The sequence below is a fragment of the Schistocerca serialis genome, chromosome 4 (genome assembly GCF_023864345.2).
Source record: "Schistocerca serialis cubense isolate TAMUIC-IGC-003099 chromosome 4, iqSchSeri2.2, whole genome shotgun sequence".
Classification (NCBI taxonomy): Eukaryota; Metazoa; Arthropoda; class Insecta; order Orthoptera; family Acrididae; genus Schistocerca; species Schistocerca serialis.
Genome location: NC_064641.1, coordinates 560,572,304 through 560,589,753, shown reverse-complemented (window position 1 = coordinate 560,589,753; position 17,450 = coordinate 560,572,304).

The window sequence follows — 17,450 nt, the reverse complement described above, 5'->3', positions numbered from 1 at the left end:
TGGATGGCCACATCATTCCGTAGAACTGTTCACAATATTCTTCAAACCGAATGCAAAATATTGTGCCCTGGTGACATTGCCCACTGTCCTTCACAAAAGTTCCATCATTGTTTGAAAACATGAAGCCTATGAATGGCATGCAAAAGGTATCCAGGCAGCTGAACGTAACCATTTCCAGTCAGTGATCGGTTCACCTGGAGCAGAGGATCCAGTACATTTCATGTGAACACAGCCCACATTATTGGGGTTCCACCACCACCTTGCACAGTGGCTTGTTGGCAACTTGGGTCCATGGCTTCATGGTGTCTGCGTCAGACTCGAACCCTACCGTTAGCTCTTACCAGCTAAAATGGGGAGTCGTCTGGCAGCTCATGGTTTTCCAGTCGTCTAGAATGAAACCAATACGGTCACGAACCTAGGACAGACACTGCAGGCGATGTCATGCAGTTTGCAAAGGCATCGAGTCGGTCGTTTGCTGCCATAGCTCATTAACGCCAAATGTCGCCGCACTCCCCTAACGGATACGATCGTCGTACGCTCCACATAGATTTTTGCAGTTATTTAAAGCAGTGTTGCCTGTGTTCTAGCACTGACAACTGTACACAAACGCTGCTGCTCTCGGTCGTTCAGTGAAGGCCGTCGGCCACTACGTTATTCATGGTGAGGCGTGATGATTGAAATTTGTTCTCGTGCACTCTTAAAGCTGTGGACCTCGGAATATAAAAGTAATGAGACTGATGTGGAAGAAAAAAGGAAAAAAAAAAACGTTGCACCGTTTCAGTCAAGTTTAGTGTTGTCTCCTTCAAAGTAGTTCCCTTCTGATTGCACACACTTTTTCTAGCGTTTCTGCCATTGATGGTAACATTTCTGGAACTTATCTTCTGTAAGACCCTCGTCACAGCTTTTTGGACATCTTGTGTTGTTTGTAAATGGTGTCCCTTGATTTCCGTTTTGACTCTTGGAAATAGAAAAAAGTGGCACGAAGCGATGTCTGGTGAATAAGGTTGCTGTGGTAGTATTGAAATTTGTTTTGACTTTAGCACGGACACGAAGTACTCTGTTACGAAGTCTTTCTAAAATTTCTTTGTAGTAATACTGGTTAACTGTTTGTGCAGGAGGCACTCACTCTTTATGAGCATTTCCCTTGGGATCAAAGAAGCACACAAGCATGCATCTCACTTTTGACTTTGACATTCGTTCTACCTTCACTAAACAGATTACGCCAACAAAAAATTTGAGCTCTTCATATAACCTCCTCTCCAAAAGCCTTTTGAAGCTTACCTAAGTTATCGTCGCGTTTTCACCCAATTTAACGCAAAAAGAAATGTCATACCGTTGCGCAATATTATGCGGTTCCATTTCCGTGATGAGAGACACAAACACGTGTTAACTTATTACAGCACAACTCACAACTGAGCAGTTCCATCGATGTACCGTGTGGACTAGAAGCAGCTTGTAGACGAGGGTCAAAGATATTGTGCCTACGCAAGCCTGCAGGGTTGCCACATCTTGCAAAGAAAATCAGTCTCGGTACTTTATTGTCGCAGCTCGTAATTCCCTATCGATTCCCAAAACAGAATGTCCCATGCGTCTAGCTCCAACTACCATACCGTGTTCAATATCTATTAATTCCCATAGTGCGGCTATAATCACGTCAGACACCTTTTCACATGAATCACCAGATTACAAATCACAACTCCGCCAAAGCACTACCCTTTTTGTACCTTGTGTACGTGATATTACCGCCACCAGTATATGTGCATATCGCTGTCGCATAACTTTTGTCAGCTCAGTGCATATCCCTTGTTTCAGGGAAAGCCGCAGTCCTCTATAGAGGTCCATCGCCCCAGTGCTCTACTCTAGCATAATTCTGAATTCATACATCGGTGACTACGGAAGTTTGTTTCTGGTCTGGAAGCAAGCATAGAATGCAAGATGGTTAAGCCGACTGCTCGCGATAAGCAACAGTGTGGCACGATTCCTCAGCAATCCACTGTACATTATTTCATATTAAATCGTATTATCATTAGAATTATTCGTAGTAATAAAAACAGTTATGTAAACCAGTTATATAAACAAAAAGGGGTGTAGTTTTGCACTGTGGATCCAAGGTCTCGTGATCAATCGCTGGTCACTCTAGGACTTCTAGTTATCACTTTTCACCTTTTTTCCCTTCTGTAAATGTTTGTTAATGTGAAGAATACCTAGTTACAGTGTGGAATCCACGCTAAACTCTAGACCCACCTTATAAGTGTCTGGGTAAGTCAAAGGCCAGCTGGAGGCAGCGGAACACCACGCAATAGACTATGTCTAATAAAGCACCGTGGTGTTCTAGTCAACCATCAGGTTGTGAGTATTTTCTTTATCAGATACTCAAAATATTGTTAATGCACGAGGTGGCTTTCCTGTAACGTATACTTCGAGATGGGATCTGTGGGACTCCTATGTTTAAACCGAAATTTTGTTATCATTTGAAATTTTTAATCTATGTTATTTAAAATTTATTTTTACAATTATTTAATTGTTGTTTAAATACTGATTTTTAATTTTATTGCACTCAATAAATCCTTCAGGATTTTGCTGTTTATGATACAAAATCAAAATCACGTACTTCTGTGCGGTTTCTTTATACGTGAATAAACTCTTAGAGTACTGAATTTTCACCTTATAAAAATTATAGTATTTCTTTAGCAAGTAAATTTTCACTGAAACTACATTCCAGAGCTTAAACTTGAAAATATAAAATTACCATCGATAGTCTGCAAAATTGACAGTCAGTTTTGGGATCCACACTTTCCTTCACTCTTAGAGTACTGAATTTTCACCTTATAAAAATTATAGTATTTCTTTAGCAAGTAAATTTTCACTGAAACTACATTCCAGAGCTTAAACTTGAAAATATAAAATTACCATCGATAGTCTGCAAAATTGACAGTCAGTTTTGGGATCCACACTTTCCTTCACCACTACTCAGAACACAATTGATTTTAACTGACAGTTTTAGTATTTTATTGGAGAAACAGAAAGGTCCCAGTCACAACTGCCCAGAAATTCTTCCTCTGAATGATCCTCTGCTACCAGAAATGTGATCAGTGGCTACGGTAAAGTTATATTCTTTTTCGTCTATTTCTTGGTCTAACTCACTGACACCTTCCCCTATCCACCGAATACTAATTTTATCAAACTTAGGATCGATAAAACTGAGTTTCTGGGAACACATGTTGTACTGTACTGAAGAAAAATCATATACGTAGTGCTCGAGGCGCGGTCTGAGAGACCACAGGAGGTGCCAGTAATACGCATCAGTAACAAACAACGAAGGCTACAATGGAGCGGTAAACAGAACTTTGTAGGGTTGGCTGTTTAAGAAGGGGTATAGAATCATTTCGCCAGAAGTGTCATTAGTCTCGGCACGACAAAGAAGAAAAATTGACATTCACTCAGTAAACCGCCTGCAAGTGGTATCCACCCGTCCATTAAATGTTATTTTTGCAGGATTTGTTTTCTCGGAGTCGATTTTAGCAGAATACCTGTACAGTGTTGTTTAAAAATGTGTAGCACATGTCCGCCTGAATCTCTATTACAATTTCGTGTAAAGTTTAACCCTTATATGAGCGAGTTACTGGACTTACAATAATGAATGGAAGGGGTCTATAAGACCCCTGTCTTAAAGCAAATATAAAATGTTGGTGTTTAAAGAAGTATTATCAAGTTTTGAAATGACTGGTGGCACGCAATGAATAACGAAGCTTTATTATCATTTTGCAACTTTATTATAGCATAATATGACATCGAATATTTTAAATTCATTGTAATTTTTCTGAGACTGAATGACCAAGTCTCAGTTTTACTGATCCTCATCAGCAGATTTGCTCATTAAAAGTAACTCTCTTCAGAAATAATGTGACTGTGTTCCTTGCATGTTTTATTAGCATTTGCGGAACTTTTGACATTTCTTTTCAATGTAGGCACACGAAGCATCTTCGTTTTGGTCATCTTTCAGTTTCCGCTTTGTTCGCCTTTTGGAGAACCGTGCCGTGGCTTTTGAAGCTGTGGGTTATTGTTTCTCCTCTTCAAATGAGAAAATTTTCTTTTTATCAGTTCTGCCTTCATACACGCTGGTTGCTGCTGAGAAATTAACATCTAACATCTGTGTCTTTAAGACAAAACACCATCTTCTTGACTGTCCCTGTCAAGTGCAAAAGTTTAACCCATAGATGAGAAAGTGACTGGACTTACAATAATAAATGGAAGGGGTCTATAAGACCCCTGTCTTGAAGCAAATACAAAATGTTGGTGTTTAAAGAAGTATTATCAAGTATCCGAACGACCTGAATTAAATTTCGCCTGATTCGCATGCAACCGGCATAACGCAGCTATCTAGCAGGTCCTCTAATAGCTCCTTGGTACAGTCGTTTGACTATTGAAAATGATTCCAACAAGTCACCACTAGAAAGCACTGCTCTGTATCGCAGTAACTCGTGATCTAAAGTAATACGACGATGCTACAAACATCAGGGAACACCTTATCACAGATAAGACTGTCCTTAAGGCTAGTAAGCTCACATTTATTACAATAAATGACATACCTGAAATGTTACCACTCTCATTATTACGACAGATAGGTAATGCAAGTAGTAAGTTCGTCGTATTCATGATTTCCTCTTCAAAGTAACATACAGTACTTATTATTTAACACAAAACGATATTAAAAACTTAAGTTATGAGTACGTATGAACTTCAAATGACACGACGAAACGTCTCCTTCTGCATATGGATTCAAACCCATTTCAGGCAGACTAAGCAAAGATTTCGTGACTGACGCAAACTAACGGTTATTCCTGATTAGGCATACAGAGAGTGATATACCTCGATTTTTGACAGTATCAGTTAGCAAATATCAACTTTAAAATACATAACACAAACATTTTTAACGGACGCGAATTCCTCCCCAACATCTCTTGTCCCTGTTAACGAACTATGAGAGATGTTAATTATTGCTTCTTCACAAGTAACTTATTTGAAATTCCGTGAGGTAAAGCCTTGTGTTGGACAGGGATTCGAACCCAGAACCTAATCGGATCGATATCGAATCACAACCAACTGTGACATATCGGATTTTCTCGGCAGTAACTAGATGTTTTTACTGAAATGACGATAAGAAACATTAATTTTTTTCCTTCCCAGGACTCCAACCCGGCACCTATAGCTGTTATATTCTAGAGAAAACGAACGTTAAATATGGGTTTGTTGCACCAGCAGCGACATGTGAGCATGTTTGAACTAGAAATAATATGACGAAGAGTTCAGTGCTCACTGGGAATAGAGCCCCACGCATATCGTTGTTGACTACACACAAAGAGACGTCAGCTACCGAATTTTTCTCCACCAGCAGCTCGGAATAACATCTTGAACTTACAGTGATCTCGCAAATAGTTCTGTGTCCCACTGGGAGTAAAAAGCGTCAGATATCGTTAGTGTTGACAACGAATGAAAAAGCATTAAAAATCAAAATAATTATCCATCGACAGATAGGTGTTCTCATGCTAGAGCTCGATAATACATAATGAAATCCTTAGTGCCGTGCCAGTATTCGAACCCATTCACCCGAAATATGTGGACATGTAGAGGAATCTGCCGTTTTGAACGAACAACAAATTGTAGACAAGCTGTATTGCAACGAAGGGAACAAATTCTACGTTAAGGGCGGTCTGAGTTACATTCTCAGTTCAGAACCAATTTTATCGACATACAGAAGCTAAGATAAAAGATGGAATAAGTGTCCTGTGACTCTACATAGCGTTTGTTTCGTCACTAGACTTAAATAACTAGTGTAAGAAAGGTTACTGGTGATAGAGCTTCTACATGTCGCCACTCCAGACTTTATTGTGGTTCAACCTAACGTCAACTTGGCGGAGAAGGAATATCATCTTTAATGTGAATTTCAGACCACACTGCCATTATATCTTCTTAACTTGGTATAGTCAGAAGAGAATGGAATCTTTCTCTCCCTATCTAAAATCTTTGACAAAAGTGGGAATCGAACCCAGACCACAGGTATAAGAACCTACAATCAGTCCAACAGACCACCAAACCCTCTTTTCTGTAACTCATCTTTTTATTGTGACGCCGTTGCGCCACACTTGATGAGAATTCTGACACACAGCCTCCCTGTAGTAAATTGCAACATGTTCAGTAAATTCATTTACTTGGTTGACCAAATTACCATGAACTAGATGCCTCAGCTACCCAGTGCGTACATTCCACTCTATTTTGTAATCACCGAAATAAAATCAAATAACTGCCACCTACACAGATCTGCCAACAGTGTATGATGCAGAAATTTAAATAGGAAGTGTTCCTTTCCACTTGAGCTCTTCTATTGTGCTATCTGTTTGTAAAAAAACGTCGTGCAGCGCAAAAGAAAAGCTGTAACAGTTTCTCTCACGGTGAGAAGTGTAGACCCGGCCATTTGCATTATCTCGCAGCGCTGTGGTATGCAGAAGTTCTGGAGGAATTGTGCAGCTCTGGAGGTGTTGTAGCTATGTGTCAGCTAGTAGCGTAATGGTAAGTGTCGTGCACCATAGATAAGATGTCGCGAGTTAGAATACATTTACTACTAAATTTTTTTTAAAGGCAATTCTGCTGTCTGCTGAAGTTACCAATCTAATGGAACTTTGAAAATAATTCCCTTCACTTCTCAACTCAAAATAGTCGCATGTGGAAAAAGGGCTAACGTCTGTGACATTTTGTTCTTTTCAGGTTCAATAGACAGCCAGGCAGCAGATGCATCTCGAAGCTTTTGTATTATGTATGGGGAGAGCGCATCGTGCCCAAATACGTCAGAAAAGTATTTTCTACATTAGCTGTCGGGTGGTTGTGGCATTTTATTCTTCTTCAAACATTGTTTGACAGCTTTAACTCAGAATAAGTTTTCTACATGCATGTCATCAACAAACTGCATGTGCATCGTCAGATAACATCAGAGAATTCGCATACATCGTTGATGATTAATTTCGCTCTCATGTTACTATTGTTTCAACAACACTAAAGGAAACCTTACGAAAACTGTGCACTGTATTATAAGAAATGAAATGAAACTATCCACGATAACCTTACGACGACAGTCTGTTGTGATAAAACTGAGTATCTGTACACCAGCATGCCTCTATCGACACGAATTAGTAAAATACTACTAACTTAGATTTTGATTGGGTCTGTGTTTAATTGGTATGCTGTGTCATACTCAAGAGGTACGCAAATGTGGCATTTCATAAATATAGTTATGTATTTCTAGAAACCCAAAATTTGCTTGTCAGCAGTGGAAAGAGGCGTTACCTGCCGTGCAGCATTGTAAGTTTTTCACCATTGCACTAGGAGCCGAAAGTACTTTGTTGCGATTTCCTTACTGATGTGTGATCTGACTGCTTGTAGCTCTTTTACAGAAGAGGTATAGTGACTAGAACTCATGAACCGCTATTTAAAGGACGAAATTAGTTGCGATTTCCACCTGCAACGACTTTCCTGGGCTGAAAACTCTAAGTTTACAATCTTTTGTTACACCTCAAGCGATAATAACTGAGATTATTCAATGGAAATGACAGATAAAATCAAGTGAACTTTGAGGCTTAATTCCGTGCACACAAGGAAGTAACTCGTCGATCACAGAGGTTGCCGAACATACGTTGCCTTGTTGCCAAATCTCAGTTACAGTACCAGCAGGACGAAGACGAACCGATGTGATCCTACAGCGGGCTGGGAAGTGACCATAGCTGGTGTCTGCAAGTCGCAGCTGCTACGGCCTGGAATACGTAATGCGACTGATTCGCATTTCTGTAACTAGGTTTAGGGACTGGAGCGTAGTTACTAAAAGTACTCAGAATTGACTGCAAACTTGGCATCATAAATCAGTAACTCTTATAGTTGTTTTTATATTTCTTTCGCAAGTGTACTCAAAACTAAGAAACTCATTCACAGGCGTTTTCGTGCCTCGCCGATAGTCGAGCACAACAAACAAATAAAAATAAAAAAAATAATGTGTGTGTGTGTGTGTGTGTGTGTGTGTGTGTGTGTGTGTGTGTGTGTGTGTGTGAGAGAGAGAGAGAGAGAGAGAGAGAGAGAGAGAGAGAGAGTGAGAGAGAGAGAGAGAGAGAGAGAGTAAAAAACTGTTGTAAATAAATTGAATCATGATATGTAAAGAAATCTTTCATTTAAAATGACACATTCCACATCATTGCGAAATGTCGTATTCATGATCTATGGAAGAAGAATTAATCTAATCTAATCACATCATATTGATGACTAGCCATGAAGAGTCATGAATTACGAAAATTTTTGCCAATACCAGTAACCAAATCTAAACTTGAAAATAAAAGACGACAACTTTTGTAATAAACCGGGATCCCTACCAAGACCCTTTCGTCCCTGTTAGCTAACCACGAAAGATGTCTGATATACCTCCATTCTGAAGTAACAAAGTGCGCATGCATTTAAAGATGAAGTGCAAGATGTGACGGAGATACGAACCCAACACGTAATCGGATTGTTAACTGAGAAAAATCAAATGTTACGTATCGGTTTTTCTTACGAGCTTCTAGGTGTTTGAATCTAAAATAAGGATACAAAGTTTTGTGCCTAAGCGACAATCGAACTGCACACCTACAGTGCATCCACGAATATAGCTTAAGAATATACGTACATACCCGTGGTCCAGTGGCAGTCTGCCGCCGGCAGTGCTGCGAGGCGGTCACGCGCCAGAGCGCTGCGGGCGAGGCGCGCACGGTGTGTTTGTGTTTACTTCCGTCGCTTTAAGTGCCGTTTTCCCTTCTAGACCACCATGGCGCACAACTATCTGAAGAAGACATTACGTTTCAACTTTTGTTCCGACTTCGCCCGACCCAAGGCCCTGGAGGTAGAACGATTTATTCGCGATGAAGTTAAAATACCACCAACGGATCTAATTGGTATACACTTGTCCATAGTTAGCAGTACCGTCTATGTCAAAATGATCAACGATGCGGCGTGCGAGAAGGTGCTTCAAGAGGCAAAACGTGGACTGCGCTTCTGTCATTCCGACGGCAACGTCGGACCCGTTACCGTCGATCACGCAGGTCTCGGCACGCGGACGATTAGGATCTTCGAACTGCCGTTCGAACTACCTGCAGACGTCGTCATCGAGACGTTCCGTCCCTGTGGCAACGTTCTGGAACATGTTGCCGAACGATGGGTACAATTTCAAACCTATCCCGTTTTAAACGGTGTTAGACAGGTCCGCATTGAGTTGCAGAAACACGTGCCATCCTATTTACGGATCGGAGGCTGCCGTGCCATTATAATGTACGACGGCGAACCTCGGACCTGTTCCGGTTGCGGGAAGGAAGGTCACCTACGGTCTGAATGCATTCAACGACGTGTCGCGCAGCTCCCGTTGTCGGAAGCGTCCGTCACACTCACGATGACCGCCCTACAGGTCACTTACGCAGCGGCTCTCGCCACGTCTACAGTTTCGTCCAGTCCGTCGCCCGGTCCTTCCGATCGGCACGTCCCACCGTCCCATTCACCTATGGACGGTACGGACGTCCCACGTGACAACCTTGCCGCCGAACAGGCTCCCGCACCGGACGCTGAGGAGAACAGTACTTCTTCACAACACCTGTTTGGCAATTTCATTGTACCCACCGACGCCTTCGAACCAGGTCGACGCTCCTCCTTGCCGCCGTCCAACACTGAGGAACACGTGCGCAAACAACTCTCGCCACGTAGGCGCAAACGCCGTCGCCGTTCACCCACGGGCTCTCAAAGCGTCGCCACCCGCGACGACGAAGACGGCACCCAACCAGCCGAAATTTTAACGCAGAGGTCGGCGGACAACTTTCACGATGAACAAGACGTTTCGCAGGACGGGACCACTATAGAGGTCGCCACGCACAATGTAACGATCGGTGCGCCGGTTGAGACGCCTGTCTCCCCGCCGACGACTCCAGATCTCTCTCACCACGACACAATTCCCATGGACATTGGACAGACCCACGGCACAGGACCATGGGCCGACGACATTGAGGAAGATACGCCCACTCCTCCGGATGAGTTGCCTCCGCCGGACAAGGCTGCCTGTTAACATCAAAAGCGAGGCACTGCTGCTGATGGGACGGGACTTCCTGTCAGTGCCCTCCTCTTACTTTCCTTGGTGATGGTAGATGCGCGTTCACCACCACTGAAACAAACGTACCGGTTTGCCACACTGAACATCAACATGATCGGAACTGCACCCAAGCTGCAACTCCTATGTGACATGCTTCGGGCCTCTGACGTCGACGTCGCCCTTCTTCACGACGTACGCGTTGCCACACTACCACCAGTCTACGGCTACGACTCGTACACGTCCACATGTGATCAATCAGGGCGTGGAGTGGCTTTCTACATACGCGAAGGAATCCCACTCAAGGAGACGACAATCCTTCCCTGCGAAAGAGGCATGGCTGTTACCATCTTCGACACGCGCGTCATCAATATCTACGTTCCGTCTGGGCTCCACGAACCGTCGGCAGCGGTCCACTTTCTTCGGACATGACGTGGCGCCCCTGTTTTCTGGACGCCATGATCGCCTTATTATGGGAGGCGATTTCAACTGTGTCCTCCATCCGCAGGACCAAATGGCTGGTTATTCGCCATGCCCGGCGCTGCTCACCTTAATCGAAAATTTTCATCTAGTGGACGTTTGGGAGAAAATTCATGGCAATACCCCCGGTTTTACCCATTACACAGCACACTCTGCAAGCAGACTGGACCGGTTTTATGTCTCTGCCCACCTTGGCAATGAAGTCGCCCAGGCTGAACGATGGCCCCTTGCATTTTTGGACCACTGCGCCGTCATTTGCTCCCTGGCTCTGCCACCTCAGTCAGTGTGGCGCAGCAGAGGTTACTGGAAGCTTAATAGCTCCCTCCTTCATGATCCACACTGCCGACTATGCATTGCCACTACATGGGCGTCTTGCGAAAGACGCCTTCCGCAGTACACACCCACGTTCCATTGGTGGCTCAAATGTGCCAAACCTGCGATCAGAAAGGCCTTCATACAATGTGGCAAGGAAGCAGCAGCATGGCATCGAGACACCACAAATTTTCACTACGCCGTCCTCCGAGAACTCGATGCGCTCCCTCCATCACCTGACACCCATGGGGAATGACAGCGTACTAAAGCGCGTCTCCTCTCTCTTCAACGTGCACGACTGCATGGTGTTGTGGTGCGTTCCCGACGACAAGATGGTGTTCACCACACAACACAGACGGCGGTGGTGTCTGCCTTTGCTGAACATTATCGCCAATTTTATGATGATGACCCGATGGCGACGCCCATTCCTGATGATCTCCGTCCTTCCCCTGATCGGACCCTCACCGTAGCGGAGTCAACGTCCATGATGTCTGCAATCACCGCAGAAGAGGTGGTAGATGCGATCAATAAAGGGGCCAAGAACAAATCACCCGGACCAGACGGTCTCCCAGTGGAGCTTTACCGGGCGTTCACCACGTTAATGCTTCCTCGCTGGATGGAAATGATTCAGGAACTCTTTACTCCGTCCTTCCCAATTTCACCTGAATTCGTCACTGGCATTCTTCTACCTGTGCCTAAACCGAAGGGAGGGTCTCATGTCTCTGCATATCGCCCCCTTACACTACTGGATGCAGACTATAAAATCCATGCACGCGTCTTAGCAGCGCGCATACGCACCGTCTTACCTACGGTCCTTTCACCTGAGCAGACTGCACGTTGTTGTGGGGCCACCTTACAAACAGCCCTAGGAGAATACCGTGACCTCATTGCACTGGCGTTGGTTTGTCGCCTTCGTGCAGCACTGGTATCCGTCAATTTCACGAGTGCCTTTGATCGCGTTCGACACCCATTCCTCCTCATGGTGGCGACACGTATGGGGTTCCCATTACTTTGTGTCGATGCAATTCGCCGGTTACTACTTCCCGCGGTCTCGATGGTACAAGTCAATGGGTGGCTTGTAGGACCGATTCCTATACGCCGCTCTGTGCGTCAAGGACGCCCTATGTCTACTTTACTATATGCCATTGCACTTGAGCCCCTCATCACTGGACTTACCTCTCGATTGCAGGGCCACACTTTGCGTGAATACACCTTTCACTGTAGAGCTTATGCGGACGATCTCCTCCTTCTCACCTCCTCCTCCACGGAACTCAATGACGCCATCCAATGGATCCACCAGTATGGACGTCTTTCTGGTAGCATTCTTAATGTCCGTAAATCGACTATGATGCACATTGGGCGCGGCCTCCCGGCTATGGTGCCGACCCCACTCCCAGTGTGCCACCCTTCGTTACTTGGGTATCGAATTTGCGAGCTCCACACACCACACAGTGGCCCTGGCTTACCGGCGGCTTTTGCAGTCGATTCGACACCATGTCCGCGGTCAAGTGCACCGTGACTTAAACCAACTCCAACGTGTGTCCTATGTCAACATGTATGTCAAATGGTTCAAATGGCTCTGAGCACTATGGGACTCAACTGCTGAGGTCATTAGTCCCCTAGAACTTAGAACTAATTAAACCTAACTAACCTAAGGACATCACAAACATCCATGCCCGAGGCAGGATGCAAACCTGCGACCGTAGCGGTCTTGCGGTTCCAGACTGCAGCGCCTTTAACCGCACGGCCACTTCGGCCGGCAACAACATGTATGTCGCCCCTAAACTGGTACAAGTCGCCCAGATCCTCCCAATGCCGTTAGTCCTTGGCCGCCGCAACCAATCAGCCTTTGGATATTTCATGTCAGCAGGAGCACTTTTCAAAGTCCGCTACAACACTCTGACACTGCCTCCCGCAAAAGGTGGCCTCGGACTCATCAACGTGCGGGCACGATCTTCTGCACTCTTTGTCCACACTCTGTTGCGGCACTAGCAGGGGCCGGTCCCGTCCTTAACACGCAGTCTCTTAGATATCCTCCGACCAGCTTCTCTCGATCCACCGATCAATGTGGCACCTATTTCTCATTTATTGTACCACGTCGCCAATTGTTTCATAGAACTCAGCTACGTTCGGGCCGATCTTCCAGTCACCCGTCCTCCCCGTACAAAAGATTACTATCGTTTGTTTATGCTGTCCAACCCTTGCAACCCCATGGTGCTACAGCATCCTGACATTAACTGGCGCGCGGTTTGGGGCTGTGTGCATGCACCCTTTTTACCGTCGTCTGTGTCTGCACTCTGGTATGTTTTAGTCTATGGAAAATTCCCGACTAATAGTCGACTTTATCGCATAGGACTGACCACCTCCCCACTCTGCCCTGACTGTCAGCACGAAGACACCGACGAGCACCGTCTTACGTGCCCGCTGAAACAAAACGTATGGCTCCTCATCCAACGAATCGTGGGCTTTTACCTCCGTGCCCCGCCAACGACGGTAACCCCGGATTACCTGTTGTTGCCCCAGACATTTCACTAACCTCTTGCTAAGCACCATACCCTAAACTGGTTTCGAGGACAGGCTTTAGAATACCTGTTTAAGAGTGGTCCGCATACAGTCGTTGACTTCTAGTACAAAGTTGTGACCGCGCATAGCACCCTCACCCGAAACCATCTTACCGACAAACTTTTGCCGGTTATCTCCGCAGCGTCTTCCTTGACCCCCCCCCCCCCAAAGTTGGGGGGGGGGGGGTACCATGCCTAACTGTCACATAATGCAACACCATTATCAACGTACTCATGAATCATGAATCGACCAAAAAATAATAATAAATAAAAAAAGGAAGAAGACAGAATATGTTATATTTTGTTATATTTAATATTTTTCTTTTTAATTTTTTTAACTAACAGTCATTTGTATATGTTTATTTTTTTGATAAATAATCAGCATTGGCGGCAGAAGACTTCCGGCATAAGAAGTCAGCCTCATTCTGCCAACGGCCTTGTGAAAGAGGGCGGAGGAGCGGATAGAGGTTGTCCTAGGGGTGGGAAATTGCCCCTAAAGGCGGAAGAATCAGCAATGATCAACGACATGAGGATGCAGAAGGCAATGGAAACCACTGCATTAAAGACACGTAACATGTATCCACAGGACATGAGGCCTGTAATTGAAGAAGTGTCATGATGATCTCTACATTGGCAAAAGATTCCGGAATAGTCCCCGATTCGGATCTCCGGGAGGGGACTGCAAGGGGGAGATTACCACGAGAAAAAGATTGAATAATCTACGAAAGGAAAACGTTCTTCGAGTCGGGGCGTGGAATGTCAGAAGCTTGAACGTGGTAGGGAAACTAGAAAATCTGAAAAGGGAAATACGAAGACTCAATCTAGATATAGTAGGGGTCAGTGAAGTGAAGTGGAAGGAAGACAAGGATTTCTGGTCAGATGAGTATCGGGTAATATCAACAGCACCAGAAAATGATATAACAGGTGTAGGATTCGTTATGAATAGGAAGATAGGGCAGAGGGTGTGTTACTGTGAACAGTTCAGTGACCGGGTTGTTCTCATCAGAATCGACAGCAGACCAACACCGACAACGATGGTTCAGGTATACATGCCGACGTCGCAAGCTGAAGATGAACAGATAGAGAAAGTTTATGAGGGTATTGAAAGGGTAATGCAGTATGTAAAGGGGGATGAAAATCTAATAGTCATAGGCGACTGGAATGCAATTGTAGGGGAAGGAGTGGAAGAAAAGGTTACAGGAGAATATGGGCTTGGGACAAGGAATGAAAGAGGAGAAAGACTAATTGTTCTGTAACAAGTTTCAGCTAGTAATAGCGAATACCCCGTTCAAGAATCACAAGAGGAGGAGGTATACTTGGAAAAGGCCGGGAGATACGGGAAGATTTCAATTAGATTATATCATGGTCAGACAGAGATTCCGAAATCAGATACTGGATTGTAAGGCGTACCCAGGAGCAGATACAGACTCAGATCACAATATAGTAGTGATGAAGAGAAGGCTGAAGTTCAAGACATTAGTCAGGAAGAATCAATACGCAAAGAAGTGGGATATGGAAGTACTAAGGAATGACGAGATACGTTTGAAGTTCTCTAACGCTATAGATACAGCAATAAAGAATAGCGCAGTAGGCAGTACAGTTGAAGAGGAATGGACATCTCTGAAAAGGGCCATCACAGAAGTTGAGAAGGAAAACATAGGTACAAAGAAGGTAGCTGCGAAGAAACCTTGGGTAACAGAAGAAATACTTCAGTTGATTGATGAAAGGAGGAAGTACAAACATGTTCCGGGAAAATCAGGAATACAGAAATACAAGTTGCTGAGGAATGAAATAAATAGGAAGTGCAGGGAAGCTAAGAGGAAATGGCTGCAGGAAAGATGTGAAGACATCGAAAAAGATATGATTGTCGGAAGGACAGACTCAGCATACAGGAAAGTCAAAACAACCTTTGGTGACATTAATAGCGACGGTGGTAACATTAAGAGTGCAACGGGAATTCCACTGTTAAATGCAGAGGAGAGAGCAGATAGGTGGAAAGAATACACTGAAAGCCTCTATGAGGGTGAAGATTTGTCTGATGTGATGGAAGAAGAAACAGGAGTCGATTTAGAAGAGATAGGGGATCCAGTATTAGAATCGGAATTTAAACCAGCTTTGGAGGACTTACGGTCAAATAAGGCAGAAGGGATAGATAACATTCCATCAGAATTTCGAAAATCATTGGGGGAAGTGGCAACAAAACGACTATTCACGTTGGCGTGTAGAATACATGAGTCTGGCGATATACCATCTGACTTTCGGAAAAGCATCATCCACACAATTCCGAAGGCGGCAAGAACTGACAAGTGCGACAATTATCGCACAATCAGCTTAACAGCTCATGCATCGAAGCTGCTTACAAGAATAATATACAGAAGAATGGAAAAGAAAATTGAGAATGCGCTAGGTGTCGATCAGTTTGGCTTTAGGAAAAGTAAAGGGACGAGAGAGGTAATTCTGACGTTACGGCTAATAATGGAAGCAAGGCTAAAGAAAAATCAAGACACTTTCAAAGGATTTGTCGACCTGGAAAAAGCGTTCGACAATATAAAATAGTGCAAGCTGTTCGAGATTCTGAAAAAAGTAGGGGTAAGCTATAGGGAGAGACGGGTCATACACAATATGTACAACAACCAAGAGGGAATAATAAGAGTGGACGATCAAGAACGAAGTGCTCGTATTAAGAAGGGTGTAAGACAAGGCTGTAGCCTTTCGCCCCTACTCTTCAATCTGTACATCGAGGAAGCAATGATGGAAATAAAAGAAAGGTTCAGGAGTGGAATTAAAATACAAGGTGAAAGGATATCAATGATACAATTCGCTGATGACATTGCTATCCTGAGTGAAAGTGAAGAAGAATTAAATGATCTGCTGAACGGAATGAACAGTCTAATGAGTACACAGTATGGTTTGAGAGTAAATCGGAGAAAGACGAAGGTAATGAGAAGTAGGAGAATGAGAACAGCGAGAAACTTAACATTAGGATTGATGGTCACGAAGTCAATGAAGTTAAGGAATTCTGCTACCTAGGTAGTAAAATAACCAATGACGGACGGAGCAAGGAGGACATCAAAAGCAGACTCGCTATGGCAAAAAAAGGCATTTCTGGCCAAGAGAAGTCTACTAATATCAAATACCGGCCTTAATTTGAGGAAGAAATTTCTGAGGATGTACGTCTGGAGTACCGCATTGTATGGTAGTGAAACATGGACTGTGGGAAAACCGGAACAGAAGAGAATCGAAGCATTTGAGATGTGATGCTATAGACGAATCTTGAAAATTAGGTGGACTGACAAGGTAAGGAATGAGGAGGTTCTACGCAGAATCGGAGAGGAAAGGAATATGTGGAAAACACTGATAAGGAGAAGGGACAGGATGATAGGTCATCTGCTAAGACATGAGGGAATGACTTCCATGGTACTAGAGGGGGCTGTACAGGGCAAAAACTGTAGAGGAAGACAGAGATTGGAATACGTCAAGCTAATAATTGAGGACGTAGGTTGCAAGTGCTACTCTGAGGTGAAGAGGTTAGCACAGGAAAGGAATTCGTGGCGGGCCGCATCAAACCAGTCAGTAGACTGATGACCAACAAAAAAAGAAAAAAAAATCAGTTGCTTACTCACCAACAGTAAGATGTGTGCGTGTTTGACAAGAAATAACGACACCTATTGCGATTGTTGGCAAAACATGAACAGACATTAAAAATGCACGTTAATTTTCACTAGCAGGTGGGTGTGCACTTGATTGGGCTTGAAATGAAATCATGAATATTGTTGTACTGGATCCTTTGGAGGAGACCTAGAGAAGATTGCAGTCTTGGGAAAAGGAACGAAATGATTGAACTACACTGTTCTGAGAGATTCAGATCCTCGAAAGAGGAGATGCGAATTCGAATCATACTCCAGCACCAAATTTTTCAACGTCTCTAGTTCAATCAAGTACAAGTAAAATAAGAGACC